This window comes from Cygnus olor, chromosome 1 (assembly GCF_009769625.2).
Source record: "Cygnus olor isolate bCygOlo1 chromosome 1, bCygOlo1.pri.v2, whole genome shotgun sequence".
NCBI lineage: Eukaryota > Metazoa > Chordata > Aves > Anseriformes > Anatidae > Cygnus > Cygnus olor.
In genome coordinates this window covers 120,829,696-120,841,708 of record NC_049169.1, presented here as the reverse complement: position 1 = coordinate 120,841,708, position 12,013 = coordinate 120,829,696, and the positions used below count along the sequence as shown (strand labels likewise).

At 35.8% G+C, this 12,013-nt stretch overlaps 1 long non-coding RNA gene across 1 annotated transcript; it reads left to right on the top strand.

Moving 5' to 3' along the window:
• The first annotated feature begins 963 nt into the window (after positions 1-963).
• Positions 964-10,838, top strand: LOC121074487. The gene is made up of 3 exons (XR_005822378.1): positions 964-1,046; positions 1,822-1,901; positions 10,768-10,838. It is a non-coding gene; the product is annotated as an uncharacterized LOC121074487 (long non-coding RNA).
• Positions 10,839-12,013: the final 1,175 nt, after the last annotated feature.

Genomic DNA, 12,013 nt, shown 5'->3' with positions numbered 1-12,013 from the left:
AATCAGTTACTTAATGATCTCTCCCAACTACTGATTTTTAAGATTAAGGGCTGCCACTAATTTTTTAGTGACAGCTGACATGTCTTATATGAAGTTTTTATGTGTTTAGAATCTCTAGCCTCAATCCATTGTGCTAATAGAGTCAAATCTACCAATACTTTGTTATTAAACAGCTGTGCTATGGTTCTCTCAAGCTCCATTAAGTGAAAGCACATCCATTTGTTGGAACTGGGACTGAGTAAATTAAAAGAAAAAGCATAAACAGTCAGTAGCTGAGAACAGAAAAACTTCAGTCTTTTCTATGATGGTTTCATGATGTTTAACATAGTCACGTTTTGTTATGGACTCTAAAAGTGCTTCATCTTCACCTTTCTGTCACGATGACCTGGAGACAATGGAAACCAGCATCTTGACCTTTTCATGTTTAAAATTCTTATCACATGCTGGAACATTTTTGCTTCCCCAGTTAATGAACAATGGGACAGAAAATCTGAGAGACTGTAAGCATCATGACTAACAATGGAAGTAACAGAAATATATATATATATTTATATATATAACAACTTGGAAAACGGAATGTACTTTTAGTACATTTTGCAGTTGAATTTCAATCCCATTTCCCCAATTCTCTAAATAAATAGATTGGTTTGGATCATTATCCGCTTGGGAGAAAGTAATAAAAATACACTGCTACTTGACTTATAGAAAGGAAAATATTACAAATTATAAACTGAGCACAGCTGGGCAATATCCTGGTGGGAGCAATTATTTCAGCATTATGAAAGTCAGAAGACTACAAATTCTGAAGGGAAGGAAAGCAATAACCTTTCTTCACTAGAAAAGTCTTGCTCAGTAAGTCTTGCCTGAGAAATGGGTGGTAACACAGATTGATATATCAAGCTGCAAACACCATAATTAATGTGAATGACATATCTCTAGACTTCAGGGAATCAGCTGCCGTTAAAGGTATTTTGTCCTGTAGGAGATGGTAACCGAGGTTGGGGCTTTGAATGAATACTTTGCTCAAGGCATTCAATATCACCTTGGTAAGTACAATTCCCTTGCCATACAGCCGTTCACACAACCTCTTTTATGCTTCCAATCATAGCCATCAGAAACTAGAAGTGGTACTGAGGAGAATATATCATATTAATTCAGTCTCATCATCTAATGTCTCACTATACATTTAAATGGGTTCCTGATCTTTAGCAATTGAGCCTTGCTATTGTGAATATATGTATATTTTTTTCATATTTATTTTTTAAATGGTTAGGGAGAATACAAAAAAGTGCAGTAAGAAAAACATCATAGACAGCGATATTATTAATCTAGCTAAATTAGTATTACTACAAAATTACCATATCAAAAGCCAAGGTTTACCTCATACAGTACTGGCATTTTCTTTCTGTAGTATGTGCTTCCATTGAGTAATAAAGTATTTCAGATTGCCTCAGTAGATGTATTCCAGCAAAATTAAAAAGATATCTGAGTACTTAGGCTATCTGGAGTCTTTCTCTTTTTTTTTTTTTTTTTTTTTTTTTATAACCTTTACTGTGAACTAATTCACTCTTAAGTACATTACATAAAATGAATATACACCTGTAGAAACACTCCTGGAAATTAATGTTTTAAAATGGAAAAGAAAACTTTAATCAAGGTAAAAGAAAGTACTTTCTCTGATTCATGGATACACAAAAATCTCAAATAACTAGAATCTTAAGCAGTATTCTGTATGTAACATACATTCCTCACAGTCCTGCCAGATGATGTGTTTGGACCCTACACAAAGGTCTAATCTACCTGTATTTTGTCTTTGCCTAGAAACATAAATGTCAAAACATAGTACATCTGACTGCTCCTTGGATAACCATCCATGTCAAGTGTCACTTGTTTTGATACAGGTAATCATTTCTTAGCTAGCTATGCACTATAATTCAGACATAGATCAACATAAAGTACTACAAAATCTTCACAGAATCTTGAAAAGTTAGTCATGCTGAAGAGAGATACTACTTGTATTTTGTGTGTGTGTGTAATAATCTAATGATATGAGCAAGCAAGCAATTGAAATAGCTGATTTACGGGCCCTTTTCAACCTGAGAATGTCCATAACAAGTGAAGTATGAAATATGTAGAATATGTGTCTGTGACTGCTGTAGGGTTTTCATACTTAAAACATAAAATCAGTGATACTGTATATCACCTTTCTTGGAGTATTTTATTGTTGTTGTTGACTGCTGCTGCTACCAAAGTAGATGTTTAAGTAGAAATTTTTGACAATGTCATGCCTTTAATTCCCGCTTCCATGTTCAGTCTTTCTTCATCACAACCTACTTGTAGCCAGTTCTCAGAAAGTAGATTGAAGCTGCCAGTTAAGCTGCAACTAGGGAGGGATTTCCTATATTCATTCTCCAATAACAAGTTAACATTGAGAATATAAGAAATATAGGAAATAACAGTCACCAAAAGCTTTCAGCACAGGGCACAGCATTTGATGCTGAGATGTGGGAAACCCAATTTGCATCAGTGGCCTTCATTCAGCTAGTTCCTCCTTCCAGGATAGTTTGTTTATCCACCATCAGAAGCTTTCACATTCTTGGTCATAGAACTTGAAATTCGAGCTCTCCAGTGAGATTCAGGCTTCCTCCTATTTGTCTTCTATCCCATGAAACCTGTCATAATAGTGACAGCCTAAATGTCAGTGTAAAATGTGTCCTTCTGTCTCCTCCTTCAAGGACCCTCAGTCTCTTGATATGTGTGTTTAAGCCTCAGGTGAGGAGTAACTACTGCTCCTAGGGTAGGAGGCTGTTCTTACATACAACTTTACAAAAGGACTGCACCATATATTTTGGTTGCTTTTCTTTGGAAGACAGATAAACGGACTAGAGCTTGCTAGCATTTCTTGTGGTTTTCCTGGATACTTAGGAACTTTGTAGGGATAGGATACTGGCTGTCAAGGTTAGTATGGACTAGCATTGCCTGTTGCTTCAGGGAATTGAATTTATTCTGTTTCTGATGTCAACTGCAGGTAGAGTTGAGGGAAGACTGGTGGAGGAATGGGAACTGGTAGAGGAAGAGACACAGTAGCTTCTACTAGTCCTTTCCATGTTGTCTCATGCAGTAGGGTCGCTCTTCACAGCTGGGTTGTGAAAGAATGTCTTTTGGCTTTACTTTTCAAGTGTGAGGGGAAAAATGTAGCTGCTAGACCTGGTTCATCTGTCACATTCTTTTTTATTCCTTAATTCCACCCTGCTGGAAGAAGGATTAGAGTAAGAAACAGCTGGGACCATACATTCACTTCCATCCTGTGTTTTGGCATGGCAGAAAACAAAACAGAACAAACAAACAAACAAAAAACCACCTTGCTCTTCATCTAGGTTTCAGATTTTATGAGCGCCTTTTGCAATCACCAACTTCAACCCTGAAGGCTAGAACAAAATCTACAATGACTTTCAACTTTCATTCATGAAGGTGCCCTCAGATCATGAAGGCACCCTTTGAAGGTGCCCACAGCTGTTCATCCTGCACTGGAGGAATAGAAGAATACTGGAGAAGGAAGAAGGAAGCGAACTATTGAATGGAAAAGGGGGAAGAAATATCTAAACTGAGTTCAACCCAACTCAAGGGAGAGAAATATATTTCTAACTTAAGTGCACTGAATCTGTCTGAGCTACACGGAGCTTTGTATTTGGCTCCACTGTCTATAAGCTTACTTTGGAAAGAACCGAATTATTTCTCATGTTTCTTAATAATTCAGTACCTAACATATATATTATTTCACTAAGATAAACACCCTGGATCCCATTCTTTCTTATTGGTAACTTCTATAAATTCTATGGATCTTATTCATGTTTACATCATGACAATGAACTGAAAGAAATTATGACTACAACAGTGACTGCTTGTGTGCTCCAGAAGACTGAGTATGGTAGGTTACTGAAGGTTTTGAAGTTGACTTAAATTTCTCTCTTAATACCATGAAAAAGAAAACCTTCATCTTCTGCCAACAGATATGGCAGTGGTTAGTTGGCTGCCTGACCAGAAGTATTGAAATCTAGATTTTTTATTGTATCTTGTGTATTTCGTCTTCCTTTCTTCCTCTCTGCAAAATTTGTAAAGAAGAAACTGCAAAGAAAAACATGACTGTTTAAAACAACAACAACAACAACAACAAAACACAATATTATTTTACCTACTGTTATGTTTCTTGTTTTTGCTTGTTTGTGTGTTAGCTTGGTTTTCCTCTTATTTGCTGATTAGTCCACTTTATTTTCAATTCTGCTAACTGAAGGTGAATGCCTGGAAGAGGCAATGTATGCTTTTTCTTTTTCTTGGTGTGGAGACCAGCCACAGAGCTGCTTCATAATAACATATGAAAAGTCCTCTAAATCACCTATGGTAACCCAGCAAGCATTAAAAGCAGCAGTTTTTCCATTGATCTAATATTATGTTGTTTCCAGAAATTCTTTATACTGGAAATCAGAGGCCAGATGGAATCTAATGGCAGAACTGGCTTCTGTAGAGCAGGGAAGCACTAAATTCCCAGCTCTGCACTGGGCAAACCTGATTACTCATAATCTGTTCATGCCGGGCACCGCTGACACAAGACAACACTATAGGAAGATAGGAGCTGAGGGAAGGAAATCACTTCCCTGAAGTTGTATGAATCTTAATGAGCAGCTGTATACTTAAAGTTAAGTCTGTCTGGTGGGCAGGTAAGGAGCAAAGGCAACATTATCCTAACATACTCTTCATTATTTTGTGAGAGCTTCTTGCATGCTTTCAACTTAGTAATGTGTCTGCTTGGATCTGATCTTCAGTTAGGAGACTTGAATTTCTCTTGGGTAATCATGAGGAAGATATTATAGATGCTGTGGTAATATGTGTACACTTCAGTGGGTTAAAGACTGCTGAATTACTATTTAAACATTAGCTGGGCTCTTTCTCCATTTCCGAACCATGCTACAGAACAGAGTGTAGGAACTGAATGGAAGGAGCACTTCAGGGGGAAAAAAGAGAGAGAGGGAGATTAAGATAATAATGGTTGTGGAAATGAACCTGAATAGCAGAATCCTCAAGTAGCACATATTGAAAATACTGTTGATGGCAATGAAACTAAGAGTAGAAATGTCAGCAAGGAAAATGAGCAAAACCGAAGAGGTAAGAGGGGAAGTTGGCTGAAGAAGCATCTGTGAAAGAGTTGCAAAACCATTAGTAAATTCACTATCTATTGGACATTGGTGGGTGTGGAAATTACTAATGAAATTGCTTTTTTTTTTTTTGATTGTGTTTTTTTCATGCTGAAATGAATTACAATCACAAAGCCATTACTACTTTATTTAATGTGGATGTAACACGTTACTTTTTTGTTAATTCCACAGAAATCAGCAGGGGTCCAAATCAAAAAAAAAAAGAAAAAAAAAAAGAAAAAAAAAGGATTAACGGTCTTAACTTACATTGTTGCTTACATGTCAGTGATTTTTTTGTTGTTGTTGTTGATTTGTTTGTTTCCACTGAACAGTGGATGTCGCAGCTTTTCATGTGTTCATGCTAATTGCATTACAATCTACACTGGAGAGAGTTGCTTACAAACCTCGTCCATGATGCATTTTTCTGTCAGTGAGACGTAGCTAAGCTCTGTCTCCTCCCCTAACCCCCCAGACAGATAGTTATGCAGATGATCTGAAAGATTTATGCAGAAATCATCTGTACATTGGCCTTTTTTTCCCTCAAAACTTCCAAAGGGATATAGTCCAGGGAAGTGGACTATAAAATACAAAAAAAGAGACTGACAGCAAAAGCCGAGCCAGTAACACAAGAAGGAAGGAAAGCTTATCTAATTTCTTGCGGTTCTGGATTAGTCTTAATAAAGTTACTGAGATGTGAAATCATTTTACTGGTATCTGACTATACTTCCTCCTGGTTTCTCTCATTTTCCAGCTCTTTGTAAGAGGACTTGTGTTTCCATTTTATGTTTGTACAGGACTCACAATTGGGTTTCAGATCCTGAGCGTGGGCTCCTAGATGGTGTTGAAAATTTGAATTAAAAAATTATCAGTGATGATGATGATAATAATAATAACGGTATTAATGAATAATGTTCCAATGTTAGAACACTTAAAGAAATAATCAGAATGTATTTAAAAGGTACAAAACACTCACGTATTACATACCTGTCTTTTTAGAAGACCAGCATCCCCAGAGGAGAAGAGTTGAGATCAGGTTAGACATGAGCACCTTCCCTCTTTCATCATTCTAGAAACTTTTAAACACAAAAAACCTTCTAAACACACAAAAAACCAAACCCTTAAACAGCACAGCTGTAACCCAGCTCTCACATAAATATATATCTATCTGGTGTATGTAAATATATGCCAAATTATTTCTACAGCAGTATCTCTACCATTGTATGAAATCAAGTTTGTGAACTAGCTTCCAAGGGTTCTTGAGTGTGCTTTACTAAATAGAACCTAGTGAATATGTGGGCAGGAGTATCTTAAATAAATAAACCTGGAATAGCTAAACTTATTTAAACAGTGCTACTTGATGCCAGAGACCTCACTTGTAAGCTGTGTAGAAAGTTGGTGATCCAGTAACTGGAAAATAAGTAAGTTTATCAATGAAAAACACTGTGAAGCCCATTCTCTGAGAACGTTAAAAGTGTTTTCAATTTAGAGAAAATGAAGCTACAATCAGATGACACTACGTGGAGGAATTAGGATGTCCACATTTTTAAAGTGTAAATCCAGACAGTGTCCCTAGATTGTTTCAGGGACTAACACAAAACCCATTTTTCAAGAAGAAAAGAAAGCTACTGTTTTCTTTCTTTGTGTCAATCATTTGATCTTCTTGTAAGTAGATAAATCCTTTGGTCAGTAGCATTGGCCCATGCATCACAGAAACACATTAACAGTAAACAGTACCTTCCAGCTCTTCAATCTGGGCACCAGTGAAGACTGTGATATATAGTATGTAAAGACAGACACGAAAAATTAAACAAAGAGAGATGGCCAATCCTTCTTATGACTGATGTTTTACAGCTTCTATTTCATTTCTCTGCTTGACCTGTGATCTCTCTTTTAAAGTTTCTCTCTCTACACTAAACAAAACCATAATTCATAAACTGTATGAAAGACAGTGCCTTGACTTCAGATACCTAAAAGCCCACTTACATGTCTCAGACCAGTTAAAATGGACTTTTAATTTCTATTTTATTTGTTAAAGTCCTAGACCATATTTTCAAATTAATCTACATTAATGGCTCACCAGATTCATATATAGTATGCATTTACAGTATGGAAACAATACAGTGACAGCTTTTTATAAAGACTGATTTTGTTGGATCTCGATAAATACTTGCTATTATGATCTTGATTTTATCCAATACAATGACTGGTAATCTTAATTAGTTATAAACTTCAAAACTGAGTGTGTAGTTTCACTTTTTTTCTCAGTGATGTTTATATCCATTTCCATGTCCTTTCTCTACTTTTTTCCAGAAGAAGTAGTGGCCTTTTCTTCCAGGCCAGAAAGCCATCCAGATTCACAACATGCTCTAAAAACACACTGATTCCATATCAAAGGCTAACATACTTTAGACTAAATATAGTCCTTCATAGCGCAGAAGGATGTAAGTTCCAGCATCTCTGCTACGGTCACTGTGGTGGAACTGCCCTTCCAAATCACAAGATTTCAAAAGACCTAAATTTGATTTTCAAATATCTTTTACAGTTTTAATTATGGTAGATATTCCTGGCATCTTTCAACATTATCATTAAGGCATTAACATTCTTGCTTCATCTAACATAACTCAGTATTAGTCCGTACTCTGAGCAACACGTTTCACTTACACTTTTTATTTTATTTTATTTTATTTTATTTTATTTTATTTTATTTTATTTTATTTTATTTTAATCAAGCAGGCTTGAGCAGGACAGACTAGCAAATTTTTAATTATTTCTTCCTTACTTTCACCTGTGAATAATCAAGATTCAGAATTCCTTCTGCTTTTTCTCACGCTTGTAACATTTTTTTTTCCTCCCTCTTACTTTAGAGTAGTTCCTTCAGTGAAAAGGTATAGAGGTATATATTTTTATGGAACCTGTTTTCCTGAGGCACTCACCATTTACAGTCTGTGCTTAGTAGCCCATACTGCAGGTTTTCCATATATAAGTAACATGAATATGTACTCTTTTCCCTACATGGTCATTCATTTTCACAAAACTTTTAGAACTTAATATATCTGAGATCACCAGATTTGGTAGGAACTGGTTAATGAATTCAACTAGTAACACAAACCTAATAGAGTGAATGTGTAAGTTTCTTTCCTCAGGAAATACATTAGCAAATACAAATGTATGTTGGCCTCAAGACTAGGTGATTCTCACTTTTCAAGTAACGAAAGTAAAAATATTGCCTTCCCTTACCTAGCAAGCCTGAAACTGTGCAGCCCAATCCTGTTTCATTTTGTACCACATCAGCTGGACCCTCTGGAGCTTAATGCTACTCAAAGGACCTCCACCTAGAAGCAGCAGGGTGTTCTCAGCTCAGATGCTGTGCCCACCTTGGGGTAACAGCTGCCTGGTTGGCTTAGTTGCTGAAGAAATTGATTATTCTTTTTATTCTTTGAAAAGACAGTGGGTAACTTTAGGTTTGGGCCATTATATTATTTTTAGCTTGGTTTCCTAAGAACACAAAGACCACAGTGCCTTTCAGTTCCTTGATAATGGCTCTGTAGTCCATCTCCAGAGTGGTACTAGTCTAGGGACCTGTCCCTCTCAGCAGATTGTATTAATCAAACACTGTGAACATAAAGCTGACTATAACTCCCATATTTATAACTTTTCCCCCCACTGTGCTCTGATTGCTTCATTTTTTTGGCATAACTCAGCATGACCTGCCAGATGACTTCCTCGCAAAGAGAATTTCCTCTGTATCTCCAGTCAGCTTTTGAGATTTTTCCCACAACAACCATGTTTTACTTCTGAATATTTCTGGGCCTTTCCTGTTAACTTCCTATATGCAAAAAAAAACCCCACTGCTAAAATGTATATCTCTTCTTAATTCCTCCACCCCCCAAGACAAAACACAATGCAATATTTTACATCATTCAGGTTACATAAGCAAATTGCACAGTGGTCTCTTTAGCAGCCAATCAATATGTGCATCCTTTTTAAAAACATTAGCAACTGAGGGCTGATAACACTTCGCTTACCCCTAAACTTGTTTCTTCAGAGAAATAAAATATATTTTTTTTCTAGAAAACTTAAGATTTTTTTTTTGACTTCTGCCAAGATTTCTGCCTGCATTTTCTTAGAACTCACTTCCCTCTAAAGATTCTTTCTCATTTACTTCTTTTTGAAAAGAGAAATACTATCCTTTAGGTCTATAGATATTTTTTCGTGATCGGAAAACTATGTTTGCAGTTTCATATGATTAGTCTTCTGGGCCACAGGAGAAGTATTTGGAAAGTGGTTGCTCTGCAGGTTTGAGTTCAGTCTCAAAATATGGCTTTTTAAGGTTTTAATATTCTTCTTTTATATATATATAATTATTTAGTATAGCTTATACATGCAACCTTATCATGTTTTTCTCAAATGCGGTTTTCAAATGTACACATATGATCAATATAGAACTGGGAGCAAGTTATTAAGAAAACAACTGGAAGAAGCAAGAGAGAATCCTGTCGAGCATCTTAAACTTGAGTTTCCATTCAAAGCTGCACTTTTATTTATTTATTTATTTATTTTTTGGGGGGTGGGGTATAAACTAAATCAGTCTGCTCAGAAACCTTGGAAAGAGACAAGCAGTTTCTAGAAGACAGGTTTGGAGTCCTTTGCTTCTTTAATGTGCCTGTAAAATTGCTGGAGCTCAATGAGCTCTTCTAACATTTCAAATTTGCAAGTGGCTATCTTGTAAGCATATCTTTACTCACTTCCAAATTGGTACTTTGCAATAGATTTCATTGATCTTTCAGAAAATTCACATTTTATTTTGTTAGACACTCATTCTTTCTAGAAGAGACAGCATGAAATATTGGGGGAGGGGAGGGATTGAAAACATAATTAATACTTAAATTCTACAGCTCAACAGCACTGTCTGAATTATCTTCATTGATGCAATAATAATAATAATAATAATTAATCTCTAATGACAAATCTATCAAGCAAAAATTGAAGTGGAAATTACTCTTTTAAAAAAAAAGTAGTAATAATAATGTCTTCCAGTCATAAAGGAGGCTCAAAGTCACAAAAGTCAGAATGATCTCTTAGTCTTTAACTACTGAAGGGCTACTATACACTATACGATTCCCTATAACATTTCAACAAATGTTCATTTTTTACTTTATCAAACTATCATTTTACCTACATGACCTCACCTTTCAAATTGAATACTTAAGGAGGAGAGGGAGGGAAATTACACCTTAGGCATTACAAATTGCAACTGTGGATATTCCATCAAAAAATGGTTGCTGCTTTCCCAATGTCTTGCTTGGTCCAGGAAGAAGCAAACAGATGTCATAACAAAGACTTTCAAACACAGACTGGTTTTACCTGCAGGCTGTAAAGTCTATTCTACACCTATTCTAACTTTTGAGCTCTCATCAATTGGGTTTCTTGTTTCACAAACACGTCTGGAGGCAGAAGTAAATAATATGAGACTTACCTTGCTTTAGGATGTCCACTGGGAACATAAAGCCTTTGCTTGAGGAACCATGAATGGTTTCGGTGGTGTAAAGGACAATCTTTTTTCTTTTCTCTCTTGCAGGTACAAAACTACTTCTTGGCCTTTCCAAGGCTTGATGCATCCCTGGAAAGAAACCTGGAGGCTTTATTTATTTGCAGGCCGTACATCGTCTTTCAATAGGAAAAATGGTAAATTTGGGATTTAATAGTCCAAACAGTGACATATAAAATTAAAAAATCAGGATAATTTTGTCCACTCAATTCAGAATATATATTTTTTCTATATAACATTTAGTTTAGAAACTAATTTTCCAGAATAAAGAAAAACAACAGCTGAGAGCAGTAAATATATGCAGAAGAAAAAAAAAAAAAAAAAGTTAGAAAGGCTGAAAACAATAGAATTAATTGTTGTTTTTCATACCTGAAATGTGCATTGTGAAGATTTGTTCCCTTCGCCTGTTCTTAGAACTGTTCTTATTATAGATATAGGTTGTGTACACAAATACCCAAATACATATGCACACAAAATTCATTTGCAGTACTGGTATTAAAGAAAAAAAAAAGTCATTCTCCCTGACCAGTTTTGAAAATTCTGTTTAATCTGTACAACATTCTGCTTCTAAACAAAACAATAAGTCTAAATAAGATTTAGGGTGAGGGAATAGGGTCTGAGCTAAAAAGGAGCATACAGAAATGGTTATGTCTGCATAAGCTTGGCAAACACATTTTTCTGATCTAAAGAAACTCCACACATTAAAATATGATCCATCATAGAAGCATAGAAAGAAATTATACATATGGCTGCTCTCTGTGTGAATACCCATATTTGCATGCACAAAAGATCAGTCATCTGCTAACAAGAGTGCTTGTCATTTGTAATTAATCTGTCCAAAAAGCTTGTATATTTCTAGTATGAAGAGCGAACCTTATCTTGTAAGTTTGGGGACCAACCCTAGATGAATAAGATTAAGTTTGGCTCAAAATTAGGTATAAACCTCTTCTGCCTGAGCTCTGAGATGAACAGAACCTGGATAGCCAATTTATTGCAGGCCCAACCTTGAAATAATATGTTCTGCTTCTCAGACTTCACAAGCTCCAAATGTTAACTTTGACTCCAAGCTTGTTTGAAAGATATGCAAGCTGACTTCCTGTCCTCATGCAAAAGACATGGGCAATGATGTCAGATTTTGTAGTATATACGCAATACTAAGAGCTCTTCTTTGGATCTTTTTCATTGAATATGATTTAACAGAAGTCTTTGTGTGTGTGTGTGTGTGTTTAGTATGCCAAATAAAGTTCACCAACACATTAAGCAATAGCATCAGAAT